The 9,085-nt window shown below is 40.6% G+C and overlaps 1 non-coding gene across 1 annotated transcript; it reads left to right on the forward strand.

The window, feature by feature from the left end:
- The first annotated feature begins 8,610 nt into the window (after positions 1-8,610).
- On the forward strand, positions 8,611-8,714 carry LOC148576676 (small nucleolar RNA R71). Its single transcript, XR_015904442.1, has one exon. It is a non-coding gene; the product is annotated as a small nucleolar RNA R71 (small nucleolar RNA).
- Positions 8,715-9,085: the final 371 nt, after the last annotated feature.

A 9,085-nucleotide genomic window follows, 5' to 3' on the forward strand; every position in this document is an offset into this window, starting at 1 on the left:
CTTCAACTGTTGCAAGCAAGGTATCCTAACCTTGATCCAAACTTTGAGTTGAAGAGTAGCTTGATAAATCTACTTCCTAACCTTGATAAATCATGGGTTGCTGGGTCAAGACCCCATCCGACATTTGAAGGATTTTCAAGTTGCTTGTTGGTGCACGAAATTGTGATCTCAGGCAATGGCGCCAGAAACTCTGTACGCACGTCTTAATAAATTATTTTTCATTCACAACTTTGATACAACTAACCAGCAAGTGCACTGGGTCGTCCAAGTAATAAACCTTACGTGAGTAAGGGTCGATCCCACGGAGATTGTTGGTATGAAGCAAGCTATGGTCACCTTGTAAATCTCAGTCAGGTGGATATCAAAAGGTTATGGATTTTCAAAATTAAATAATAAGTAAACATAAAATAAGGATAGAAATACTTATGTATATCATTGGTGAGAATTTCATATAAGCGTATAGAGATGGTTTCGTTCCTCTGAGTCTCTGCTTTCCCGCTGTCTTCATCCAATCAGTCCTACTCCTTTCCATGGCTAGCTTTCTGTAAGGGCATCACCGTTGTCAATGGCTACATCCCATCCTCTTGTGAAAATGGTCCGAATGCCCTGTCACGGCACGGCTAACCATCTGAGGTTCTCGATCATACTGGAATAGGATTCACCCTTCTTTTGCGTCTGTCACTACGCCCAGCACTCGCGAGTTTAAAGTTCGTCACAGTCATTCAATCCCAGGGTCCTACTCGGAATACCACAGACAAGGTTTAGACTTTCCGGACTCTCATGAATGCCGCCATCAATCTAGCTTATACCACGAAGATTCTGATTAAGAGATCCAAGAGATACTCATTCAATCTAAGGTAGAACGGAAGTGGTTGTCAGGCACGTGTTCATAAGGAATGATGATGATTGTCATGTTCATCACATTCAGGTTGAAGTGCGAATGAATATCTTAGAAGCGGAATAAGTTGAATTGGATAGAAAAACAGTAGTACTTTGCATTAATCTTTGAGGAACAGCAGAGCTCCACACCTTAATCTATGGAGTGCAGAAACTCTACCGTATGAAAATACATAAGTGATAATGGTTCAGGCATGGCCGAATGGCCAGCCCCCATGAAAGTCTAAGATAGCATAAAACTGATCAAAGATGTCTAATACAATAGTAAAAAGTCCTATTTATAATAAACTAGTTACTAGGATTTACAGAAGTAAGTAATTGATGCATAAATCCACTTCCGGGGCCCACTTGGTGTGTGCTTGGGCTGAGCTTGAATGTTACACGTGTAGAGGTCAATCTTGGAGTTGAACGCCAGTTTGTAACGTATTTCTAGTGTTCAACTCTGGCTTGTGACGTGTTTCTAGCGTTTAACTCCAGACAACAGCGTAGAACTGGCGTTCAACGCCCTTTTACGTCCTCTAACCTCTGCCAAAGTATGGACTATTATATATTTCTGGAAAGCCCTAGATGTCTACTTTCCAACGCAATTGGAAGCGCACCATTTTGAGTTATGTAGCTCCAGAAAATCGACTTTGAGTGCAGGGAGGTTAGAATCCAACAGCATCAGCAGTCCTTCTTCAACCTCTAAATCTGATTTTTGCTAAAGTCCCTCAATTTCAGCCAGAAAATACCTAAAATCACATAAAAACATACAAACTCATAGTAAAGTCCAGAAATGTGAATTTAACATAAAAACTAATGAAAACATCCCTAAAAGTAACTAGATTCTACTAAAAACATACTAAAAACAATGCCAAAATGCGTATAAATTATCCGCTCATCACAACACCAAACTTAAATTATTGCTTGTCCCCAAGCAACTGAAAATAAAATAGGATAAAAAAAAGAGAATATACTATAAATTCCAAACTATCAATGAAACATAGCTCCAATTAAATGAGCAGGACTTGTAGCTTTTTGCCTCTTGAATAGTTTTGGCATCTCACTTTATCCATTGAAGTTCATAATGATTGACATCTATAGGAACTCAGAGTTCAGATAGTGTTATTGATTCTCCTAGTTCAGTATGTTGATTCTTGAACAGAGCTACTTTATGAGTCTTGGCCGTGGCCCTAAGCACTTTGTTTTCAAGTATTACCACGGATACATAAATGCCACAGACACATAACTGGGTGAACCTTTTCAGATTGTGACTCAGCTTTGCTAAAGTCCCCAATTAGAGGTGTCCAGGGTTCTTAAGCACACTCTTCTTTTGCTTTGGACCTTGACTTTAACCGCTCAGTCTCAAGTTTTCACTTGACACCTTCACGCCACAAGCACATGGTTAGGGACAGCTTGGTTTAGCCGCTTAGGCCAGGATTTTATTCCTTTAGGCCCTCCTATCCACTGATGCTCAAAGCCTTGGGATCCTTTTTATTTACCCTTGCCTTTTGGTTTTAAGGGTTATTGGCTTTTTGCTCTTGCCTCTTGGTTTTAAAAGCTTTTGGCTTTTTCTGCTTGCTTTTTCTTTTTATTATTTTTTTTCGCCTATATTTTTTTTTATGCAAGCTTTGTTCTTTGCTGCTTTTTCTTGCTTCAAGAGTCATTTTTATGATTTTTCAGATTATCAAATAACATGTCTCCTTATCATCATTCTTTCAAGAGCCAACATATTTAACATTCTTAAACAACAACTTCAAAAGACATATGCACTGTTTAAGCATTCATTCAGAAAACAAGAAGCATTGTCACCACATCAATATAATTACACTAAGTTCAAGGATAAATTCGAAACTCATGTACTTCTTGTTCTTTTGAATTAAAACAGTTTTCATTTAAGAGAGGTGATGGATTCATAGGACATTCATAACTTTAAGACAAAGTTACTAAATGCTAATGATCATGTAATGAAGACACAAACATGGATAAGCACTTAACATAGAGAAAACGAAAAACAGAGAATGTAAGAACAAGGAATGAGTCCACCTTAGTGATGGTGGCGTTTCCTTCTTAAGGAACCAATGATGTCCTTGAGCTCTTCTATGTCTCTTCCTTGTCTTTGTTGCTCCTTCCTCATTGCTTTTTTATCTTCTCTTATTTCAGTAAGGATGATGGAGTGCTCTTGATGTTCCACCCTTAATTGTCCCATGTTGAAACTTAATTCTCCTAGGGAGGTGTTGATTTGCTCCCAATAGTTTTGTCGAGGAAAATGCATTTGAGGCATCTCCGGGATCTCATGGTGATGAGCTTCATGCGTCTCTTGAGATCCATGAATGGGCTCTCTTGCTTGCTCCATCCTTTTCTTAGTGATGGGCTTCTCTTCCTCAATGGGAATGTCTCCTTCTATGAAAGCTCCAGCTGAGTAACATAGATGGCAAATAAGATGAGAAAAAGCTAGCCTTGCCCCAGGAGAGGGCTTTTCGGCTATTTTGTAGAGTTCAAGAGAGATGACTTCATGAACTTCTATTTCTTCCCCAATCATGATGCTATAGATCATGATGGCCCGATCCACAGTAACTTCAGATCGGTTGCTAGTGGGGATGATGGAGCGTTGGATGAACTCCAACCATCCTCTAGCCACAGGCTTGAGGTCTAGTCTTCTTAATTGAACCGGCTTACCTTTGGAGTCAATCTTCCATTGAGCTCCTTCCACACATATGTCCATGAGGACTTGGTCCAACCTTTGAATAAAGTTGACCCTTCTAGTGTAGGGGCGTGCATCTCTTTGCATCATAGGCAAGTTAAACGCCAACCTCACATTTTCCGGACTAAAATCTAAGTATTTCCCCCGAACCATTGTAATATAATTCTTTGGGTTTGGGTTCTTACTTTGATCATGGTTCCTAGTGATCCATGCATTGGCATAGAACTCTTGAACCATTAGGATGCCGACTTGTTGGATGGGGTTTGTTAGAACTTCCCAACCTCTTCTTTGGATTTCATGTCAGATCTCTGGATACTCATTTCTCTTGAGTTTGAAAGGGACCTCGGGGATCACCTTCTTCTTGGCCACAACATCATAGAAGTGGTCTTGATGAGCTTTGGAGATGAATCTTTCCATCTCTCATGACTCGGAGGTGGAAGCTTTTGTCTTCCCTTTCCATCTTCTAGAGGATTCTCCGGTCTTGGGTGCCATCAATGGTAATGGAAAAACAAAAAGCTTATGCTTTTACCACACCAAACTTAGAATTTTGCTCACCCTCGAGCAAGAGAAGAAAGAATAGATGAAGAAGAAGAAGAAAATATAAAGGAGAGGGGGGAGGGGTGTATTCGGCCAAGAAGGGGAAGAGAGGGTTGTGTTGTGTGAAAATGAAGAAGAATGGAGGGATTTATATAGGGAAGGGAGGGGGGTAAGGTTCGGCCATAAGGGTGGGTTTTGGGTGGGAAATTGATTTTGAATTTTGAAGGTAGGTGGGGTTTATGAGGTAGGTTTATGGGGAAGAGTTTTGGGGAAGAGTGTTTATGGGATTGTGTGAAAGAGGGGTGAGAAGAAGTGAGTGGAGGTAGATGGGGATCCTGTGGGGTCCACAGATCCGGAGGTATTCAAGGATTTACAATCTTGCACCAAATTAGGCATGCAAAATGCCCTTGCACACAACTCTGGGCGTTCAGCGCCAGATTGGTGCTTGTTCTGGGCATTGAACGCCAATTTGTTGCCCATTTCTGGCGTTGAACGCCAGAACCATGCTTGATCTGGGCGTTCAGCGCCAGCTCCTCTCCAGGGTGCAATTCTGGCGTTCAAACGCCCAGATGCTGCCCATTTTGGGCGTTCAGCGCCAGAACCATGCTCTGTTCTGGCGTTGAACGCCAGCCAGATGCTTCTTACTGGCGTTTAAACGCCAGTAAGGTCTTCCTCCAGGGTGTGATTTTTCTTCTGCTGTTTTTTATTCCGTTTTCAATTTTTATATTTATTTTGTGACTCCACATGATCATGAACCTAATAAAACATGAAAGAACAAGAAAAATAGAATTAGATAAATAAAAAATTGGGTTGCCTCCCAACAAGCGCTTCTTTAATGTCAATAGCTTGACAGTGGGCTCTCATGGAGCCTCACAGATGTTCAGAGCATTGTTGAGACTCCCCAACACCAAACTTAGAGTTTAGATATGGGAGTTCAACACCAAACTTAGAGTTTGGTTGTGGCCTCCCAACACCAAACTTAAAGTTTGACTGTGGGGGCTCTGGTTGACTCTACAGTGAGAGAAGCTTTTTATGCTTCCTCTCTATGTTTACAGAAGGATGACCTCGAGTTTTAAACACAAGGGAGTCCTCATTCAATTGAAGGACTAATTCACCTCTGTCAACATCAATCACAGCTCTTGCTGTGGCTAGAAAAGGTCTTCCAAGGATGATGGATTCATCCTCATCCTTCCCAGTATCAAGGATTATGAAATCAGCAGGGATGTAAAGGCCTTCAACCTTTACTAACACGTCCTCTACTTGTCCATAAGCCTGTTTTCTTGAATTGTCTGCCATCTCTAATGAGATTTTAGCAGCTTGTATCCCATAGATTCCCAGTTTCTCTATTACAGAGAGGGGCATGAGGTTTATCCCTGAACCAAGGTCACACAGAGCCTTTTCAAAGATCATGTTGCCTATGGTACAAGGTATTATGAACTTTCCAGGATCCTGTTTCTTCTGAGGCAATGTCAGTTGATCCAGATCACTTAGTTCATTGGTGAACAAGGGAGGTTCATCTTTCCAAGTCTCAATACCAAATAATTTGGCATTCAGCTTCATGATTGCACCAAGAAACTTGGCAGCTTGCTCTTCAGTAACATCCTCATTTTCTTCAGAAGAGGAATACTCATCAGAGCTCATGAATGGCATAAGGAGGTTCAATGGAATCTCTATGGTCTCTAGATGAGTCTCAGATTCCTTTGGTTCCTCAGAGGAAAACTCCTTATTGATCACTGGACGTCCCAGGAGGTCTTCCTCCTTGGGATTCACGTCCTCCTCCTCTCTTGTGAGTTTGGCCATGATTGCTATATCAATGGCCTTGCACTCTCCTTTTGGATTTTCTTCTGTATTGCTTGGGAGAGTACTAGGAGGGATTTCAGTGATCCTTTTACTCAGCTGGCCTACTTGTGCTTCCAAATTTCTAATGGAGGACCTTGTTTCATTCATGAAACTCACAGTGGCCTTAGATAGATCAGAGACTAAGTTTGCTAAATTAGAGGTATTTTGTTCAGAGTTCTCTGTCTGTTGCTGAGTGGATGATGAAAAAGGTGTATTATTGTTAAACCTATTTCTTCCACCATTATTAAAGCCTTGTTGAGGCTTTTGTTGATCCTTCCATGAGAGATTTGGGTGATTTCTCCATGAGGGGTTATAGGTGTTTCCATAAGGTTCACCCATCTAATTCACCTCTGCTATTGCAGGGTTTTCAGGATCATAAGTTTCTTCTTCAGAAGATGCCTCTTGAGTACTGTTGGATGCAGCTTGCATTCCATTCACACTCTGAGAAATCATATTGACTTGCTGAGTCAATATTTTATTCTGAGCCAGTATGGCATTCAGAGTATCAATTTCAAGAACTCCCTTCTTCATAGGCGTCTGATGGGATATTTTCGCGGAGAAACGAATTTCTCCCAAAACACCCAAATCTAACCGGCAAGTGCACCGGGTCGCATCAAGTAATAATAACTCACGGGAGTGAGGTCGATCCCACAGGGATTGAAGGATTGAGTAATTTTAGTTTAGTGGTTGATTTAGTCAAGCGAATCAAGATTTGGTTGAGTGATTTGTAATTTGCAGAAATTAAATTGCATGGAAAGTAAAGGGAATGGGTCAATTGCATGAAATTAAAGAGAGCAGGAAATTAAAGTGCTGAATCTTAAAGAACAAGAAATTAAATGGCAGAACCTTAGAATGCAAGAAATGTAAAGTGCGGAATCTTAAAGTGCAAGAAATGTAAACGGCTGGAATTGTAAAGGGAATTGGGAATTGGATTTGCAGAATTTAAACAAGGAAAAGTAAATTGCATCAAACAGAAAAGTAAAAGAGTGTTTGGGTTGAATCGGATCTGAAGCAAAACAAGTAAATGAAGATGAAAAGCAAAAACAGAATGTAAATTGGAAATTCAGATCTCAGGACCCAGAGACTAGAAAACCAAGTCTAGATCTCAATGCCTTCCTAGATCCAATCAAGAAAAATTGCAAGGGAATTGTAAATTGCAAGGAAAGTAGATGAAGAGCAATTAACAGAAATTAAATTCACTCAAGCAGTAAATAAAGCAGAGAGATCCAAGGATGAGATTGAAACAGAATTTCTTCAATTCTCCAACCCAAGATCCAAGACAATTGTAATTGAAATTGAAAGCAATAAAACTAAGAGGAAGAGAAGTGAATTCTCCTTCCCCAAGACTAAGAAATTAAAGATCACTCAATATCCAAAGCTCTCCGAAAACTATTATGAAAATTCAAAGGGCAAGCTCCCCGAAGAACTTGAATTCTATCCTATTTATACACTTTCTTCAAATGATCTTCAAGCCTTGAGTTGGGCCTTTGCTCTTGGTGGAATTGGGTTGAAAGAGGCCTTGGTTGATTGCTCTTGGAGTTTGGAGAAGAACCAAAGTGAACCAAATGAACCGGGTTGGAGTTTTGCAAAAGTTGGACCAAAAGTTGGAGCAAAAGTTAGGGTCTAACTTTTGGTCCAACTTTTCATATTAGTCCCCATAATTTGCTGATACTCACGTTGGTGCAAAAGTTAGGGGTCTAACTTTTGCACCAACGTTGGCCTTCCTTGGTGCACTTATGGCGCCAACGTTAGCCCAAAAGTTAGGGGCTAACGTTGGCGCAAACTTTTGCTCCTCCCCTTGTAGTTTTCATGTGCCAACGTTAGCCCAAAAGTTAGGGGCTAACGTTGGCACAAACTTTTGGTGCCCAGGGAGGTTTTTCTTATGCCAACGTTAGCCTCAAAGTTAGGGGCTAACGTTGGCGCAAACTTTTGGTGCCCAGGGGTGAATTTCATGTGCCAACGTTAGCCCAAAAGTTAGGGGCTAACGTTGGCGCAAACTTTTGGTACCCAGGGAGTGATTTTCAAGTTCCAACGTTAGCCCAAAAGTTAGGGGCTAACGTTGGGGCTAACTTTTCACCCAAAAGTTTGTGCAAAAGTTTGAGGTTAACTTTAGGTCCAGCTTTTGGCTTCCTGGTTCAATTTCACTTATTCCATTATCCTCTCTTTACTCCTAGCCATTCCTTCTTGCTTCAACCTTTCTCCAAGCTTTCTTCACCTATCATTAATCAACCAAATATATCAAAGCTATGCTCAAAATCATGAGATATTCATTCTATCCTAATATGCAACAATTATGGCATCAAATCTCATGAAATTGCATTAATTTATCTATGGTTGACTAAATCAAAGGAAGCATGAAAATCTAACCAATTGGCTTGCTTGTAGCTCAAGAAAGTGCATAATTCAAGTGAAAACAAAAGAAAAAGACTAGTTAAAATAGGCTAAGATGACTTGTCATCAGCGTCCCATTACTCACAGGATTCCTCTCAGAAGTGTACATGAACTGGTTATTAGCAACCATGTTAATGAGTTCTTGAACTTCTGCAGGCGTTTTCTTTAGGTGAATGGATCCACCTGCAGAAGTATCCAATGACATTTTAGCCAATTCAGATAGACCATCATAGAATATATCCAGGATGGTCCATTCTGAAAGTATGTCAGAAGGACACTTTTTGGTCAGTTCTTTGTATCTCTCCCAAGCTTCATAGAGGGATTCACCTTCTTTCTGTCTGAAGGTTTGAATATCCACTCTAAGCTTACTCAGCTTTTGAGGAGGAAAGAACTTGGCTAAGAAAGCCTTGACCAGCTTATCCCAAGAGTTCAGGCTATCCTTAGGTTGAAAGTCCAACCATACTCTAGCTCTGTCTCTTACAGCAAAAGGGAAAAGCATGAGCCTGTAGACTTCAGGATCTACTCCATTAGTCTTAACAGTATCACATATCTGCAAGAATTCAGTTAAGAACTGAAAAGGATCTTCAGATGGAAGTCCATGAAACTTGCAGTTCTGCTGCATCAGAGAAACTAATTGAGGTTTCAGCTCAAAATTATTTGCTCCAATGGCAGGAATGGAGATGCTTCTTCCATGTAAATTGGAATTAGGTGCAGTAAAGTCATCAAGCATTCTCCTTG

Source organism: Arachis ipaensis, chromosome B1, assembly GCF_059453495.1.
Source record: "Arachis ipaensis isolate K30076 ecotype BB chromosome B1, ASM5945349v1, whole genome shotgun sequence".
Taxonomy (NCBI): Eukaryota; Viridiplantae; Streptophyta; class Magnoliopsida; order Fabales; family Fabaceae; genus Arachis; species Arachis ipaensis.